This window comes from Daphnia magna, linkage group LG3, assembly GCF_020631705.1.
Source record: "Daphnia magna isolate NIES linkage group LG3, ASM2063170v1.1, whole genome shotgun sequence".
In the NCBI taxonomy this organism is placed as follows: Eukaryota; Metazoa; Arthropoda; class Branchiopoda; order Diplostraca; family Daphniidae; genus Daphnia; species Daphnia magna.
The window spans coordinates 12,811,745-12,830,028 of NC_059184.1; the positions used below are offsets into that span (position 1 = coordinate 12,811,745).

Consider the following 18,284-nt stretch of genomic DNA (forward strand, 5'->3'; position numbering starts at 1 on the left):
TACTAATCCGCCAAAGTTTCCGGTCATTATATATTCTGTTTAAATTTGTTTTTTTTTGTTTTTTTCATTGGAGGGGAGAAATTGGGATTAGCAGCCAGATGGCGCGCGCTTCGCCTACCGTAGAGATAGAGAGATAGCGAAATGCGTAAATACAAATTGGGTAGGCGCCGCGGTGTATGTCGAATTTTTGTTTTAACGAGATCGACAAATCCATCTGAGAGATGGACAAGATGATTTGATGTGCGGAACAAGCGTACATCTAAATCCGGTTAAAAAAAATTTTTTAAAAAAAGATGATGGCTCTAATTTTTTTTTTAACCGCATGAACGTCTTCCTTTCAAACAATTTTGTACTTGAAAATTGGAAGACAAAAAAAAACAGATTAAAAACACCCACCTAGAAAAGAAAGAAAAAAAAAAAAGAAAAACGATAGCAATCGGCTTATTGTCTTCCGCACCGAACACGAGAAAAATGTCATACGAAAAAAAAAAAAAGGGAAAAACGGAAAGTTATTTGGCAACCGCCTTTACCAGCTTTTCCCTCCAAAAAACAAAAAACAACACACAACCGTATCCGTTTTGTGTGTGTGTGTGTGTGGAACCTCTAGCGGCTGCTGCGGGGCTTCAGTTTGGGTATTGAGCGAGCACGTCTGGACCTGAGACAGTCAGTCGGCACTGAGCCGTTGTCGAGTGAGGGTCGTGTGTACGTGAAGCTCTCTCTCTTATTTTTGGTGTGCGCGTGGTGTTGTTCCATTCCTCTTCGTTGACGCATTTCGTTTTAGACATTCTGAATTTTGATTTAAAAAAATCAAACTGATTGTTTTCTCAATTTGATGTGCAAAACTATTCACACGAGGAGTGTGGATTATGTTCCAACATTTTTGTCTTCGGTCGGCCATGCCATTCGTCGATGACTGGCCAGTTTCGGATTGAACTTTTTTTTTTTTTTTGATATTTTTTTTTTATTCACGTGTGTGTTAGTGAGTGTGTCGTGTTCTTCTTTTTCTTTGGTGTGTCCCTGTGATTAAAAAAAAATAATAATAATAAGGAAGGGCACACAAACAGCTAAGCCCCTGAACAGACGCCATTACGAGCGCCGCCATCATCTCATCCAGACTTGTCCGATTTCAAAGGTGAGAGACTCTCATTTTAAATAGCTGCCATATCATCCCACAATCGGGGGAAAAAAAAAAAAATGTCGAGAAAAGTAGAAAATCGTGCCCGGTATGTTGGCCACGTTTGTACAGCGTATAATTCTTGGATGGTTTTGATTAAGAAAAAAAAGGGGGAATAGAAGTTAAGAAAGGAAGGGAAGAGAAAAAAAAACAAAACAAAAGAGCATCTATATTATAAATGAAGGAAGAGAAACCTTTTTTTCTTTTTTTAGTTTTTAAAATGTTGGGACTAATGAAGCGCTCTCGATTGAGTTACCTGTTTCGACCCCTTTTCCTTAATATATTTTCTTTTAAATCCTTTAAAATAGTTTTTATTTTCTTCTGATATCTTTCACATTTTTTTTGTGTGTGAAGAGGTTCTCTCCAATTTTTTTTTTAAATATTTATTTATCTATTTTGAATAGCGGAGCCAGCGCGTGGGTACCGTTATGAGGTTGTCTCCTTGTTACAAATTCATGATTGATGTTGGTCGTTTCTCGTGCGCATCTCTCACCTGGCCTCTTCTTTGTTTTTTCTTATCCCATCTTTTCTTTACTCTCAATTCACGTGCGTCTATCAACTCCAATCTGCTGAAGAACAAAATTCCTTCAGGGTGTCTGTAAACTTTGTTTTTTGTTGTTGTTGTTGTTGTCAGAAGCTAAAAAGGTGCGTGAATGGCACCAGTGTTTTTCTTCTTTCTTCAATTCTTGTGCGATTGTAAGAAAATGTTTTGTGAAAAGAAGGCCGGCCACTCCCCATTACGTTAGGTGCAAAAGGAAAGGCTGTTCTCATCATTTAGTCGAGAGGAACTGGATTTGTTTACACTTGGTGTTTCTTTTACGACGGCCAATTTCGGCCATTATCTTTTTGGTGGGAAAACAACACGAATCATTTCTTCTTGGCTGTGGCGATGGATGTGAAAGTAATTTAAAGGGGGGTGACTAAATAATGTTATCAAAAAAATAAAAAAACCTTGGACCTTGTAATATTCGGAAACACGGAAAAAGAAAAATGGAGGGGTCATTACAATGGAGGTGTTTGGCTGAGGGGCGTGTCTATGCGAAGAGGAAGTGTCTGTTGGTTTTTATAGGGAGAGATCAAGTTACACCTAGAAACACACATAAAAAAAAGGAGAGGGTTGAAATGTGATCATTGAACGCCATCTTGAGCTGCTGGTTTGAAACCACGGCCTTTTTTTTATTTTATTGTGTGTGTGACCCACAAGAAAAAGCGGACAAGGTAAACAGAGCGGACCATCCATCAAAAGATCAAAACCTCAACGACATACTGTTCAAACTCTCTCTTGTTGGTATAGCGTGCCTCGCCCACGTTTTCATTCACGCTCCAAGATTCCAATCGACTCTTTTCTCCTCTTGGATAAAAACAATTTTTTGTTTTTGCCTTAAAAAAATAATTTCACGTATTTTTTTTTCTTCTTTTCTTCTTGTTTCTCTTACGCGCAATGAGGAACCTTGTGGTGCTGGAATGAAGTCGTCAACCACCAACACGGACTAACAACCTTAATTATACATAGTAAGAAAAGAAAAGAAAATTTGAAAAAAAAAAAAATGGGCAAGGTGATGAAGACATTCCGCAGCCCCAAACAGTCGATTACCATACTTTTAACAGGCGGAGCTTATATTCAATAGGGCCATTCACACTTCTTCCTTTTTTTCTCTCTCGTCCCCCGTCTATTTTATTTTTAAAACCTCCAGTTTGAAATTGCCGCGCTAAAGATCCTTTATAGATACAACACTATACGCGTGTTTTTTTTTTTCCTCTTCTTCTTTTTGTGTGTGTGTGTGTGTATCTATAATATATGGACGAAGTTGGATATTACGGACTTAACGTACAAGTTGGCGATGGCCAAAGGATGTTGTGCGTCTGCATACCTAATAGCTCTTTCAAAGTCCTCTACTTTTACGGGCTATGTGGCGCGCCGCGTGGCGTCTTCCGACAACTTTTCAACTGGGAAATGTTTTCGTTTCTCTCTTTTTTTTTTCGGGGTCGTGTCAGTAATAAACAGGGATCGAATCGGTTTGATGGCAAGCGTCTCGAATCATTTGTTTAGTTATTTATACATAGAAAAGACGTATTTTTTATTTTGGAGACGTGTCTTTCGCGCTCGTTGAAGCGGATCTAATTTGCAAGGCGAGTTTGTTACCGTTAGCGAATTAATATTCGGTCGATGGACCAGTCCCGTTAGACCATCTTGTCCGGCCTTGTTTTTTTTTTTTTCATTGGTCAGACGGGCAGAAGAGACTGATGTATGTAAAAGAACAACTGGACACTAGTCGAATCGTTGATGTCGTGCAACGCGACAGGGCCAATTCGTTCACGACGAGCTTCTACCTTGTTTTATTTTTTTATTATTAGACTTCTAGCGACGTATATAGAGACAGTCTCACTCACGCGTGTTGTTCACGAGTAATCCGTACACGGTAAAAGTTCGTTCGTGTAACCGACTGGTGGGGGTTTCTTAATTCTTTGAATCTTTTTTTGGGGGGTGGGATAGAGATGGCTCCATCGCTTAATGAATAGAGCCTTTGATTGGATTTGTCTGGCGAAAAAGGAAACGCTTTTTTCCCCATGATCTCCTTTTACACTTAACTGAACTCGCTGGCGCAATCTGGTTTGTAAAAAGTTGAAAGAATCCACGAAAAAAATTGTGCAGATGCCAACACATCATCAAACGATAATCACGAATAGAAGAAGCTACATCCTTTGCGTCATCGAAAAGAAAAAAAACTTGAACGTCTTTGATGTGTTTTTTAAAGGTTTGAAAGACGAAGAAGAAGTGAGAAATGCAAACGCATTGCTTTTGTGCGTTGAGCACCTGAACTTAATGATTGCGCACCGTGTCAATGAGCGCACGCTGCTCCCTTCAAGACCGGCCAATTATCCAGATTTGTAGGTTCAAAAAAAAAAGAAAAGAGGGAAAACTATTTGGTTATAGCCGCCCTTTTTTTTTCTTTACTTTCTATATGCAGCCCAGTACAAGAAAAGGGCGAGATATTTCTACACACACACACAAAACAGATGCAGAGGCAATTGGCTTTGATACGCATTTTTCACGGTTGGACACGAGAGACGGGCCACTAAGTTGAAGAGAGAGAGAGTGAAACAAGGAAAAGAAGAAGAAGAAAGATGGATGCATATAGAAATTTCTTTTTACCTTGTTTTGTTTCAAAAAGTCTTTCTCTCCAGGTATGCCGAATAGCCGGCAGCAAGCCGAACATTGGAAGGTTAAGAAAAATAAAAGACAGGAGTAAAAAAAAATAGGGGGGGGGGGAGAGAAAGAAATTATACACCTCGTGTTATACCTGTTACACGGACATTTTACCTTTTCTGCCCCCAATTTTCTATTCCCTGCCCCCTTTTTTTCTAGTGTGTGTGTGTGTCAGGGGGAGGGAATAGACTCTTCCTTATAAACCACCGTTGGCTTTTCTTATGGTAGGGGGAGAAGAGAAGCGTTGGACACAAATTGATCAGGTATCTTTGACACTGGATGACCATATCGTTCCAGCTACTTTAGCCCCAAACTGTTTTTCTTTTTTTCTTCTGTCCAGTTTCATTTTATTTTTACCTGTGTTTTCTTTTTAAATTAAAATGAAGTAAAAAGGGGAATTTCTTTTATGTTGTCCGCTTCAATAAAAACGTTTCGAAAAGTGGGAGGGAGGTCAATTGCGGCACGTCAAAATGGCGCTTGTTTACCGACAAGGGTGTCTTATTCTCGCGGAAACAAAGAGCGTTGGAATAAACAAGAGCCTCGAAAGACTAGAAGAAAAAAAACAAAAAAATTTAAATTGAGATGTGAGAACTGCCCTCCTGAAGACATTCAACCAGCGAGGGTATAATGAACCTTAGCCCCATCGACCATAAACGACTTGGTTATTTCTACCTTCCGTCTCGTGTTTTTGACCTTCTCCTGTTAGCAAAAAAAAAAAATGAAGAAGCTAAAATTTCTTTATTTTTATTAACGATGTTTACAGTTGCGCAAAAGGATCTTATTTTTTTGTTTTTGATGACTCAATCGTAACTTGCGTTTGTTTTTCTTCTCTTTCTCTGCCCTCTCGGATTTATAATTTCGGCCGACTCTCAAACTCGTTTGAAACGTTAAGAAATTTGCATAAAATTGCTTTTTACATCTACGCCCAGTTGGACGAGTCGTAAAGAACACAAACAATTTTGCCGCTTTGTGAAATAAATTTAAAAAAATTTTTTTGGGGGGCTGATTGACTTGTCATCGCACGTCAGTTGCCTTTTTTTTTCTCTCTCTCTCTTTCACACGTCCTTAAAATTTGAATTAAAAAAACTTGGGTGACACTAAACTTAAATTCGGGTATCAATCAAAACGGCCATGAAATCAAATGGAAACACGTTAGAAAGAAAAAAAATCAGACCTGTTTCAAAGTCTACATAACTTTATCCTCCTCTTTTATCAAAAAAAAAAAAAAAAAAGAAAATTCAACCCCCTATATAAAAGAGAGAGAAAAAAGGAGGTGTAAATGGCATTGGGCCACGCTGCCCTGCGGAGACTTTAGCTGCGAGATATAAAAGGTGTCAGGTGTATATTTATACCTCTTGTGTTGTTGGGATGAATAGCTATATTTCATTGGGGAAAAGCCCTACAGGGGCCATTGCCTTTGCCAACAAGCGCAAATTGCCGTTGGAGTTTTATCTTTTCAAGCAACTCGCACTCTGTGCTGTATCGTTTGTCGGTTCCTCCAAATGCGCTGGCGGCCGCGATGCGTGCGCTCAAAACTAGATGATACAGTTGGTCATTGTGTTGTTTTTCTCTCCACCCCCAAAGGGCTGCAATTTTCAACATCTTTATTCCTTTCTTAATGGTATTTGGTGAACGCTTTCACGCAACATCCCCTGCCGGCTTTTTGGAAATCAAAATCCCCCCAAAAAAACGTGAAACATCTTTCTCTTCATCTGTCGCCCGCAGAAAGGGAGGCAGACGAAAGAAGACCTTGACTCTCGGACCCAACAATTAGTAACGTACACAGTGGCCCCTTCTTTTGATTACTGCTATTCTTTAACAAAGTTGCTCCATTTTTTTCTTCTTTCGTTGTTGGTTTAAAGCCCTTTGGACCGGTGATGTTCAGGCCGTTGTCACTGGGTCATCGACATTTTTTTTTTTTTAATAATTCATTGACGTTCAAGCGTATAGAACAGTGGTCGAAATGCAATTTGCCCACGGTGTCCAGGTAAAAAGAGCCCCTGCTTGTTTTACCGTCTGACGTCTCATTCTCTACGCCTTTCTCCGACTGTCAAAGCAATAAAAAATCATCTATAGCCTCTCCCCCTTAAAAAAAACAAAACAACACCATAGAGGAGGGAATATTTTTAAAAAATACTACGGTGAAAGAAAAAAAAAAGAAAGAAGATGTTTTAATTATTTCACGGCTGTGGTTTACCGTGGGCTTTTTTTTTTCATGAATTGTTCAGACACCAACCCCCCTCTGATGATGCGCGCATTCCTGAATCGCAATGAAAAGGGTCCCAAAACTCCGCCCGCGCATTGCCCCTTAACATTTTTTTTTTTAAAAGGGCCCCATCAGGAAATTGGGGTCTCGTGTCGAGGTGCTAAAAATTGAGAGCCCCAAAAAGGTATAGATACCCAATGGTGTGTGTGAGTGTGCCTTTTTCTACGATGTCTTGATGGATCTTCTTCTTGTTTTCGAGGCATCATCGAGGACATTTGCATAAAAAGAAAATTCGTTTCATCTAACGGGGAGGGGGGCAGGGATCGATTGAGTTGTACCCGACGAGGCGCGGTGTCCATCGTTAGAGAAAAGAATAATAATAAAAAAAAAAAAGACACACTCAACACAACACACACACAGTTTGTCCTGTAACATCAATAGTTTATGGTGCTACGCCAGTCTACGAATATAATGCCATATAAAAATAATATTAAAAAGAAAAAAAAAGCTCTCCCACTGAGGGAAGGGCCAATGTCGGGACCCCCTCCATTCGATGGTCGATGACTTTGTAACAAGTCCCAAAAATGGGGGGGGTTTAGAATCAAGAAAGGGAATTGGATAGTTGGTCGGGGTTTTCTCTGTGTGTTACCAACAAGTTTATCGGAAAAAAAAAAAATAAATGATTAGGCAGAGAAAATGCTAACGGTGTGTGTGTATGCGAGCCACACACATCGTGGCCAGCTAGAAACCAAAAAAAATAAGCAACCGGACTTGGATCAATTGCGAAATTATGCCGTTTTTTTTTTGTTTTGTTTTTGTTTTCTTTCGCTTTTGGCGATGGCAATCTGAAGACGAGCCTTTTTTAGTGTTCGTTTCGGCAATTCTCTCCTTGTTTGACCGCATTTGGATTTGTCTTTTGTTTAAAAGAATAATTTTTTAAAAATACCTTTCTCGGCTTGGAGCCACTTAACTTCTTTGACTCATCTTCTCTATATGCATAGGGTTTTGTACGAGTTGAAATGCGCTGTATAAATTGTACAAGTTTTCTTTCTAATCGCTTCTCTTCTGTTCGATGCTCTCAGCCGATTTGCATATTGTCTAGTATACACTACTGTTACAGGTAGAAGAGAGAAAGGTTATCTTTCTATTATATACGAGACTTGATAAAAGCATCAACACCTTTTGGCGCCTTTCGTTAACGAAGCCGTCTTCGTTTTCTTCCTTGTTATTGCGTCACTCAAGAACTTGAGATTCTCAAAGAGAAAGATGTTTACTGTTAACTCTGGTCTGAGATTCTTGTATTAGAAGGCACACTCTTGGGGGCTCGAAAGGCACACACAAAAAAAAAAAAACACGGGGGTGTCGGGTCTTTTTCCTTTTGAACTCATTTGCATTGGAATTTTCTCACTCTCTTTTTTTTTTGTTGAAACCCAAATAAACTCTTGCGTGTTTAAAAGTTTTAGCCGCTAGAGAAACGATTTATTTCGAATGCTGAGAGAAAATGTAAAAGAAGAGTCACTGATGTCAGGGTATAGGGTCGTGATGATGCGGAACAATGGCCGTTTGAATATTGTCTCTTTGCTTCTTACGTGATGATGTCAAATCGATGAATTCGGTAAGCCCCTCGCCGTGCGACTCCAATTACACGCGCCGCAAACAGTTTTCACTTGTTTGCATGCGTGTCCTTTTCAATCGTGAATTTTCCGAATTTAAAGGGCAAAATTAAAAATGGATCCCCCATCGATTTATTCATTTTTTTTTTTTTAAAGAAATAAACGGGATGGGTTAGAGATGAGATCAGCTATACAACTGGATAACGCAAACTCATTTTTGATGGTAACATCTTTCCCACCTATTTCTTCGAATCGAACGCGCGCGCCAGCTCCCCCCTTTGATTTAGGTAATTATGCTCGCCCATGTTCCTCAAACGATCCCCCCCAAAAAAAGAAACTTGACATGTTGGAAAGAGGATGACTGACATCTTTTTGATCTCACCTCTCTCTCTCACACTGTAGACTTAAAGCGTCTTGATTTTTGGCCAGTGAACATGCCCAGGTGATTTCTTTTGAATTTCACTCTTCATTTTCAGCAATCACGTTTCAAAACGACACGCGTTGCCCAGGTTGCAACGTTCTGAATTTGCTCTCACCTATCCAACGAATCGAGGGGGGGGGGGGAGAGTTACTGAATGAGCTGTCACAAATGGGTACCGAATTGGGAAAAGAAATCCAGCAGGTTCTCTATCGATGCGGAACACTTTTATCCTCCCTGGACTCTGTCAAACAAATGGTTGGAAGGGTGTGCGGCATTTTTTTTTAGCCCCTCAAAACGCACGTCGTTCTATTGTATCGTTTGGGGTCACACGAAATGCGTGTGTGTGGGGGCCCAGGTACATTTATATTCATCGACGGTCCACGGACCGAGCAGGAGGAGGGTGGACGATCATAAATTGTCGGCCATGGCTCGGTGGGTTGAAGAAAACTTGTCGACTTAATTCCTGTCCTTTTGATTTTTCTCTTGGGTGAATTGCTCACTTTATTATTATTTTTCTTTTCAACTTTGCCTGTTGTTGGGATGTAGGGGGGGGGGGAGGTCTTCACCATCTCAATGGGCGGTGAAGAAACCCCCCCCTCTGGCGTTCGCGTCGTCGCAAAGTGAGTTGTCAAATCTCTTTTTCTTTCTTTTTCGGTGCTGAAAAGAAGAAGAAAACGGGTCTTTGAAGTGGAAATGTAATATGTATTTTATATATATATATATAGAGAGAGAGGGTCGATTCTCTCGTGTTTAAGGCCACCCTTTTCTTTTTCTATGTCATCCTCCACCATTTTCTCTTTCTGTAATACGTGAGCACATATAAAACGCACAGCACGCATGGCCGTTTCTTCTTCTTTCTCTTCAAAATTTGAAATGTGTTTTTTCTTTTCTTAGTGTAGGCCGTCGATTTCCTCTTCGTCTGGGTTGTTGATTTTTCAACAAAAAAAAAGATGGTGGGAAAAAATAGTATTCGTTTCCATACACTTTGATTGATCATCTTGTTGCTCTTAATCACGTAACTAACGACCGCCGGTGTAAATCAAGCGGCTTGCCCCCGCGTCTATGTGCAACATCGCCTAAGTCGTTACACACTTTAGACGTGCGTGTGTGTATTGCATAACCAGTTTTTTGGTTTTGTTTTTTTCGTGTCGTTCGTTTAACAAACAAAAATGAGGACAATGTTAAGAAAATTTCGTTTTTGAATACGAAAATGTGTGTGTAGACCTTTTTTTTTATAGGGCAGCTGTTTGTTGGGCCTTTTGCGGCTTTGGTAGCATTTGTTTTAAATAAAAAGACCCAAAGTTGAAGGGCGAATGTATAGGGAGGAGGAACTTGACGGCCTGTGTCAGGATCGGTTGGACTCGTTCCGAGTTTGAAGTTGACGTGGCGGAAGGGAAAAGAAAAGAGACACGTCAAGTTTCTTTTTATATTTTCTTTTGTTTGAAGAGACCAGCCGTGTTGTCTTGTTTCTTTTATTTTTTATTTTAAGGAATTCTTTAATATTTGAGTCGTCTGCTGTTTTGCGGTTATATTCAAATTGGTCACGCGGTTTTTCTCGCGTGTAAAAAAAAAAAAAGGAGATCACCGCCGATTTTTTTTTTGTTTGTTTGCCTATTTGCGGTCGACACGATCGTCTTTTTTTTATTTTTATTGTTGTGTGTGTGTGTGTGTGTGTACCACATTTGAGGCTATCTCCATAAAAGAAAAGAAATGAAATGTGTCAATGCATCAAAGATGTCTGCACGCTTTGGTATATAAGAAAGAGCGGGACAAATTGGTTGGCAGTGGTCGGTATCACGCAACTCGTCACGGAGCACGTCTCCAACAAGAAAAACTTGTCTTTCATCTTTCTTTCTTGTATTTATCATATTAAAAGAACCGGATTTAAAAATAAAAAAAATGTATTTTTAAGAAGAAGGAACTTCTCGATTTCCTTTCTTTTTCTTGTTTGGGGGCCCGCTGCTGTACAGATGTTATCGCCAGGTTGTAGCAGTGACACTCTTCAGTTGTATTGTTTATTCAACCGCGTTTCTTTCTCCTGTCTCTCTCTCTCTCTCTTTCCCTTTTTTTCTATTTTCTTCGTATTCTATTCAGTGTATACGGTTGCGATCTAATCGCTTTCCCTATATAACGCCGTCTCTTTCTGCATTGCCTGGATGTGTCAGTCTGTTCAGACGGTGAAACCAGCGAGGTTCAACCGAGCGTGCAATAAAAACCTTGGGCTTTATAGAAAAACGATGTAGTATAGTACATCATTTACCACCAGGGGGGGTTGAAAATGTTTCGGCGGTACGTTTAATTTTTTTTTTCTTAACAAAAACTAAATCAATTCAGATAATAAATTTGAAGTTTTTAAAGGAGCGGGGAGAGATTGAAATGTGTCAAATGGCTGCCCTTTTTGTGTATGTGTGTGTGTGTGTGTGTGTTAAAGTATAAGAGGGGACTGTCATCTTTTTCGGTTTGATTTCTTGACATTTTTTTTTCTTCTTTTCTTTTGACGTGGCAGCCAGAAAAAGTGATGCGTGTCACAAACCCCCCCTTGAAAAAAGGAAAAAAAAATAATCTTCGTAAAATGGTTAACAAAACTTTTCTATTATCAAATGTTTTAAATTTAAACGATTCAAACGTATACCCTTGCGTTTTGCGCGCGACTCTCTTCAGATATCCAAACATTTCAATAAATAGAGAAACATCCGCGCTAAGTGGCCTTCCGGAAATCTAAAATTTTTTGTTTCATCCGGTTGGTGGCCAGCAGCCGGAGGCTTTAAGGGAAACTCTGTGCAAATGCGGAGAGGGGGGAGGTGATCGATGATGATGGTGAAAGACGATCTCTTTGGTCCATCGAAAGCTAGCCCCATTTTTTTTTATCCTAGTGGTGTGCCCAGTGGCGGATGGAAAAACGCACGCAAACAAGAAAAAGAAAAGTTGTGTGTGTGAGATCTATATGCAAGACACATACACACGGAAGGAAGGGGAGAGGAACTGTCCTAATATTTCCCCTGACGTAGGGTGGGGGGGATCTCTCGTAACGAGCACCAGTCAATTTCTGGTCTGCTAGTGGTGCTCATCAAGCTACATCATTTAGACACACTCACACACTGTACTTATTATATACAGCTAGAAGGGGATGGTATATATCGTATCACATCTTGTGTATAAGGAAAGAAACTCTTTTTTTTTTTCTTGGCGTAAAAAGATGGGCCAAGCGAATGTGAAGGCGAGCGGAAGTTGCTATATCCGCACACACGCAAAACAAAAACAAAAAAAAATGCTGCGCCATCAGCATTAAAGGATACAACACACCCAAGAGAAGAGAGAGAGTTTTTTATATATATTTTTTGGTATTTACTTGAGCTGGATCAATGCACTGAACCTAGTCGTGGTCATCATCGTCTTTTTCAGAAAGAAAAACGTTGAAGATGCCTCTGCCCGAATGTTATCATTCGATTCACGGTCCCCTCCTTTTATTTTTCCCGCAGCAATTCCGGTTCCAGCCTGGACAACAACAGCACACAAAAAAAAAATCCATACAATCCCTATATATAGTGAGCCATTTTTTGTTGTTGTTGTTGTGTGTGTGTTGCGTCTTATCTGAAAAGACGCAATAACATTGAACGAACCTTTCGGTCACGCTTTAGAAATGCTTTTCAATCGTCTGATATGGCGGCCAAAAGACGGTGTGACACATCATTGCAGACTGTTACAATCGATTGATAGATTACGTCCGGACAAAACTAAATAAATGTATAGGACGTGCATTGTTTCCAATCTGCACAGCCACCAACCACGAGGCGAAAGATTTTGAAGAGCTTCAAATAACGCGAAGATGATAAAAAGAACAAAAAGGCCTCAACGACTAAAGTCGCATAGCTTTGGATTTATTTGAGCCCCTTTCTTTTTTACTCGGAGACGTGTGTTCTATTTATTCCCGGGGAAATGGCTGCTCTTCGGAGAGAAACGAGTCGGAGCACAGCACGGGCCATTGAACTGTTTTTCGGCGTTGCCGGCCGTCGAGTATAAGTCGCGGGCTAGTCAGCGCGGAACTAATTCGAACCAGAAGATACCGCACAGGCGACAAAAACAGGGCACCCCCCTAAATCACCCAATAGAAGAAGAAGAATAAAAGATGGTTTATTTTATTTTTTTTAAATAGATATTTTTGTGAGCGTTATGTGGTGCGCGCCGCCATGAAAGCGAATCTCCACCTGGCCCACATGCGCTCCATAAATACCTTTCCTTTTGTGCGGCTTTTTTTCCTTTTTTATTCGGCCATTTTGTTTGCCTTGGTCAGTCCCTATCGTAATCACGTCCATCACGCTTCGATTGGCGATGCAAGGAATTTCGAAATGCGCGTAGAAATCAATTGTGGTCTGCATTTTTCTTGTTTCTCTATTTTCAAAAAAATGTATGGCCATTTGAGTTTCGATTTTAACGACATCTACGTTTTTACGTGGGCCACGGTTTTTTCTTAAGTGGGTGTCGCGCTCGTCTTTGCGGCAGATGTGTTGACTCTGAAAAGCTCATGGATTTTCTTCTTCTCTCTGTGTGTGTGTAACCATGCGATGTAACGTATAAATAGGACCCGGTTCGTCCTGGTAGGTCCTCCCTTTCAAGAAATGCTGTCACTTTTTTTTTTTTCCACTTGAAAATTTCCAACATTTATTTTTTTTTGTGTGTGTTCTTTTTATTTTGAAAAAAATTCAAATTTTCTCCCCCCCCCCCTCTAGTTTGGGTATAGAGTTGCGCATCGTTAGTGTTGTCAACGGCAAATCAGATAGAACTGTGAGATGGGGGGGGGGGAGGAGGAAGGAGGATAACTTGCGTGTGTCTCTCGGTTTTTTTACCCTACACACGAAGTTGAAAGTTAACACACGTTCGCTCTTAAACAGTCAGTCGAGAAAAGAAAGGCGGAAAATGGGAAGAAAGCAATTAAAAGGGCGCAACGAAGCGACTAACACTTTGGCACATTATTTGTTTTGGGAGCTCTTCTTTTCAGGCCCAGACCCAGAAAGAAAAAAAAGAGAGAAGTGGACCAACGCCGACTTCATATCCGGCGTGTTGTTGTGTACGCGGTCCTTTGAATATATTGCGTCATCTAGCGGAGCTTTCGTCTGAATTTATTAATCGGTCCTTGTTTTGTTTGGCTGCCTCGGGAAGATCGTGAAGAAGTTGACACGGGCCGTCCGTCTTATTTTTCCTGTTTCTATTCGTTCCTCTTTTTCTTTTTTCTTTCGGGGTGGGGGGGTTTCGGATATCTCAGGGGCCCTTCGTCAGTATGTGGGTCCCGTTGGCCTTTCCTTCTTTTTTTTCTTCTTTTGCAGCTGTCAACATGTCCCTTGACAAACGTTACACGATGTGAAGGGGCCCGGCTATAGTTTTTGTTTGTTGTTGTTTGCCTTTTTTGAAATGGGAATGATAATAATTCTGAAATAATCATATTTAATCAAATTCGAAAGATGACAGCGCCCAGAAGAATGATGCGGAGGAATCGGAAAAAATCACGGTATAAAGGGGTCGTGCACGGATCGCTCTTTGTTGGTACAGAAACAAAACACAAATACGCCAAAGAGTTTAGAATGAATTCTATGATATTTATGTGGATGTTTAGAATATGATGAACGCTGTTGATAACGTTCCTCTTGTCGTCTTCTACCATTTTCCTCTTTTGATGCAAGAGAGAGGCTTTAAACGCAGCTGTGCTTGAGGCTCCCCCCTCTTCTTTCATTTTTTCTTTTTACTTTTGGAGGCAAGTTGATTTATTCAAAGTGTCAGACTAAGAGAAAATCTCGTTGTGCATCCGCCCGGATCTGTATAGGGAAGGAAAGAGAAAAAAAAAAAAAAATTATTTCGTGTCCTCTTCATTCATCTCAGGTGCATTTGTGTCTTGCGAGAAAATGGTGGAATGTGTTGTCCATCCGTCTTGGAAGAATTCCTCCCCCTTTTTGTTTTGTTTTTTTTTCTCTTTCTTTCATCGACTTTTTATCTGATCGAGTTGCATCTCCGATGTCTTCTCATTTTCCACTAGCTACGAGAAAGACAAAAAAAAAAAGATCAGCTGATGTTGACAGTTAGCCTCCGTCATTTCTCTTCCGCTCAGTTTATTCAAATTTCATTTTTAAAATCAGGACAATCTTTTATTTACATATTTAAAAAAAAATAAAATGATGACCTCAATTATTCGAAACAATTCGTGTGTTGTTGTTGTTGTTGTAATGCAGTCATTAGGTTCTCGAGTTTTTTGTTGTTGTACGTACGTGAATCGCTTCGGCGTGTTCGTTTGCGGCGGTTCTTTTGCTTCGTGATTAATGACGCGATGATTGGCTCTCGTCCTTTTGACTCACGAACTTGCACCGTTCGTCGGGTTTTCAACCTTTTCGTCTGCAACACACGACGACTTGTCTTTTTATTTTTTAAAAATATATTTTATTTGAAGCGTTCGGCCTATTAGGTGGCGCACATTATTGCGTTTGCGTCGATTATGAATCGACGACAGCGCCACCTGCGTTTTAGGATTTCCTCTTTCATCTCCATTCCGCATGCTGCTCCGATTTGGATTCACGGATAGAGCCTCGAGGCGATCAGTTTGCGCAACCAGAAGATCGAGCAGAGCAACACTAGGACTCACGTTGGAATATATATTAATCAATTTGATTATTTATTGTTGGTGTTTGTATTGCAAACGATCGCACAGACGAACGACGCTATGACGTAATTCGATTCAATTGAATGGATGTCTTTTGAATGAAAATTATTAGCTATATATTCAAGTCGCGTAAACATGAAGCGCAAATGTGTTGATTTTGATGCAGCGTTGCCATTTTCGATATCGCTTCGCGTACATCCGTTAACGCCCCCTTTTTTTTTAAATTAAATCGTGAGTCTTTCACGAAATCCAACAGACAAGTTTTGATTTTTAAAATTCTATTTCCAACCCTCCCCCCTCTTATTTATGTGTAAAAAGAAACAACTCTCATCTAACGTATATCCACACTAGCCCCCTATAGATGTTGAGCTATCGACTATATGCTCAGAGGCAACGTGATTATCGTTCTTTGGAGAGCCAAACACAGTTGGACAAGCTGAAAAGAAAATGAGATTCCAGCAGCGAGGGAAGAAAAAAATCTTTTCCTTTTTCTTTCCCCCAATCTTCTAACCAAAAAAAAGAAAAAAAAAAAGATCTTTAGCTCAGCCGCAGTTACAAACTGACAGGGCCTTATAGCAAGTTGCCGCTCTGTTATTCCTTTTTTTCTTATTCCGAGTCTCCCTTCACTTGCCATTCACATTGAAAAGCTTCTGTCCGGATGCCGTTTCGATTGATGGAAAGGGAGACTCGAAAATTGGCTATATACTAATTGTATAGTCCTCATCCAGCAGCCACACCCTTATATATACGGAAGAGCTTCTCTTATTATCTTTTCTATTCAATGCGCAACGGTTCTTTTTTCTTAAATTGAATCAACTCATCGACAGACCGTGACACCCTCTATTTTCACGTATCGCATATACATGATAATGTGTGAAGCTATTTTCGGCATTGGCTGTTACGCAAGGGCGTTTCAACGTCGTGCTGTAAAACGTGTGAGCGTCGCTCGCTCACGGAAAATGTCGGTGTTCATCGTTGGAAAGTACAGAACGAAGAGAGGGCTCTCTCGTAAGAGATCAATCGAGTTGAAAGGGTTTTTTTTATTTTTGGCCCCTTGGTGATGATTTAAAATATGGATGGCCAACGAGTGCGTGATGGATGTTGTCTTTCTTATTTACGCGGATAAACATTTGAAGTGGGCGCGCAAAGAGAGAAACGCTACCGTCCTTACAGAAAACGCCGGTTGCATCACCAAGTAGGGATTATAAAATATACACACACCAATTCATGTGTAGCCTCGTGTTGTGCGTAACAGAAATATATAAGATGAGATGGGGGGGTAGGCTGAAAGTATATATATCGATTTCATTATATAATATTACTCTAGTAGTTTGCTCTTGATATCTTTGACCCTCCGCATCTCTGATATCACGTGATTATGTTTTTCTTTTTCTTTATCTTTATCTTTATCTTTATATTTAGGGTGGTGTGTAAAGAAATAGAGTCGTGTAAGTGAGGGCCACACCCGAATGTGTTTTTTTTTTTTGGGGTGGGGGGGGGTTACTGGCGTAAGTGATAGTTCGGGGGATTGAGGGGACGTGTGCGGATCGTCTTTCAATCAAAGCTCGATAGGGAAAAGAGTTCGGCGGTCGTCCAATCGGATTGCATCTATCCCCATTCTCTTTATAATGGACTCACTTCTTTGCCACCCCCCCAAAAAGAAAAATAAAATAAAATATATTCATTTTTAAAGAAAATGCCTTTTTTTTTTCATTATGTTTCCTGTTAGTTCGTGTCGTGTTTTTACGACTCACGAAACTAATATCACCTCGTTTCTTCCCTTTTTTTTTTTTCGTTTCATCATCTGGTGATGAGGTTTTATGGCCGCCAGCAAATGATCGCGTCCATATACGCCCAAACGCCAGACGGTTTACAAATAAAGAGAAAACAAAAACAAAAACAAAAAAATGTATCTAGTTAATTTTGTTTTTGTTTTCGGGGGGGGGTTGATGTATAGGGCAATATCGGCCTTGTATATTAAACTATAGTTACGCAACAAAGGCCGTTGTTGTGTACGTAAACGAAACTGGGCAGAGGCTTTGATGTAATGGCGCGATCTTTCTTGTTAATGTCAATTAGTCGGTTGAGACCGCACATCTCTCCACAGTGGTGCAGCCCATTAAAAGCTTGTGTCGTTGAGTTGGGCCCCACTCTTATTTTTCTCCGTCCTTTCCCTTTGCTTTCCCCATTTTTATTTACACGATTTGAACCGGCCGCACGAGTCCCGCCGCGCGAGATGGCGCTTCTTTAAGCCCGAAGGGCCAAAGAGTTATAGATCCCGTTCTGCGCGTGCCCCATTTGATTTCATTAGAGCGAGTGGATCAACCCCAAGTGCGGGGTTTACAAAATAAAAAAATATTTTTTTTATTTTTAAAAAGCAGCACTCATTTTTCCTCTTAAACTCTAGTGGACGAAAGTGAGTGAGAGAGGGACGTACATTTTCAATTGTTACGACATCAATATTTTTTTTTTAAGTTAAAAACAACTGCGGCTTTCATCGTTGCTCTTAATATGCTGCTCTCTCTCTCTTTTTTGATTGCCATCTATACGGCGTCTACATCGCAGTTGGAGAGCGTCTAAAACAGAACTAAGGAGAGGGGGGGAGGGTGTCGGCCGCCATGAAAGTCGTTCTTCTATATTGAGTATATATAGCTATACAGTCTCTCCGGGGAAATTGCTCGCCGCACAAGTGAATGATCAATACTACTATACTCTTTCCCTCTCTCCTTTTTCCTCTTTTGAGTAACTCGCGTTTGTACGCTGCGTTATACTATGTCTATAACGCAATCTCGTGGGAATATTTAAAAAAAAAAAAAAATCATTTTAGTTTTGGAATTAATTGTGAAATAAGATGATCCGGATTGTTTTTGTTTGGACTCATCCGGTTTTTGTTTTTCGTTTTCTTCATTGGTTTTTTTTTTTTTTTTGTTAAAGAAGAAGATGATGGGACTGTGAACGGCCCTGAAAGAGATGCGTATATACATTATTCAATCTGTGTCTGGCCTCTTCTCTTTTTTCC

At 40.2% G+C, this 18,284-nt stretch overlaps 1 protein-coding gene across 1 annotated transcript in view; it reads left to right on the forward strand.

The window, feature by feature from the left end:
• Positions 1–654: 654 nt before the first annotated feature.
• Positions 655–18,284, forward strand: part of LOC116918217 — a 37,967-nt gene continuing 20,337 nt past the window's right edge. The window contains exon 1 of the mRNA XM_045170867.1: positions 655–1,132. The gene's annotated coding sequence lies outside the window, so the exon portion shown is untranslated. The remainder of the gene's footprint in view (positions 1,133–18,284) is intronic.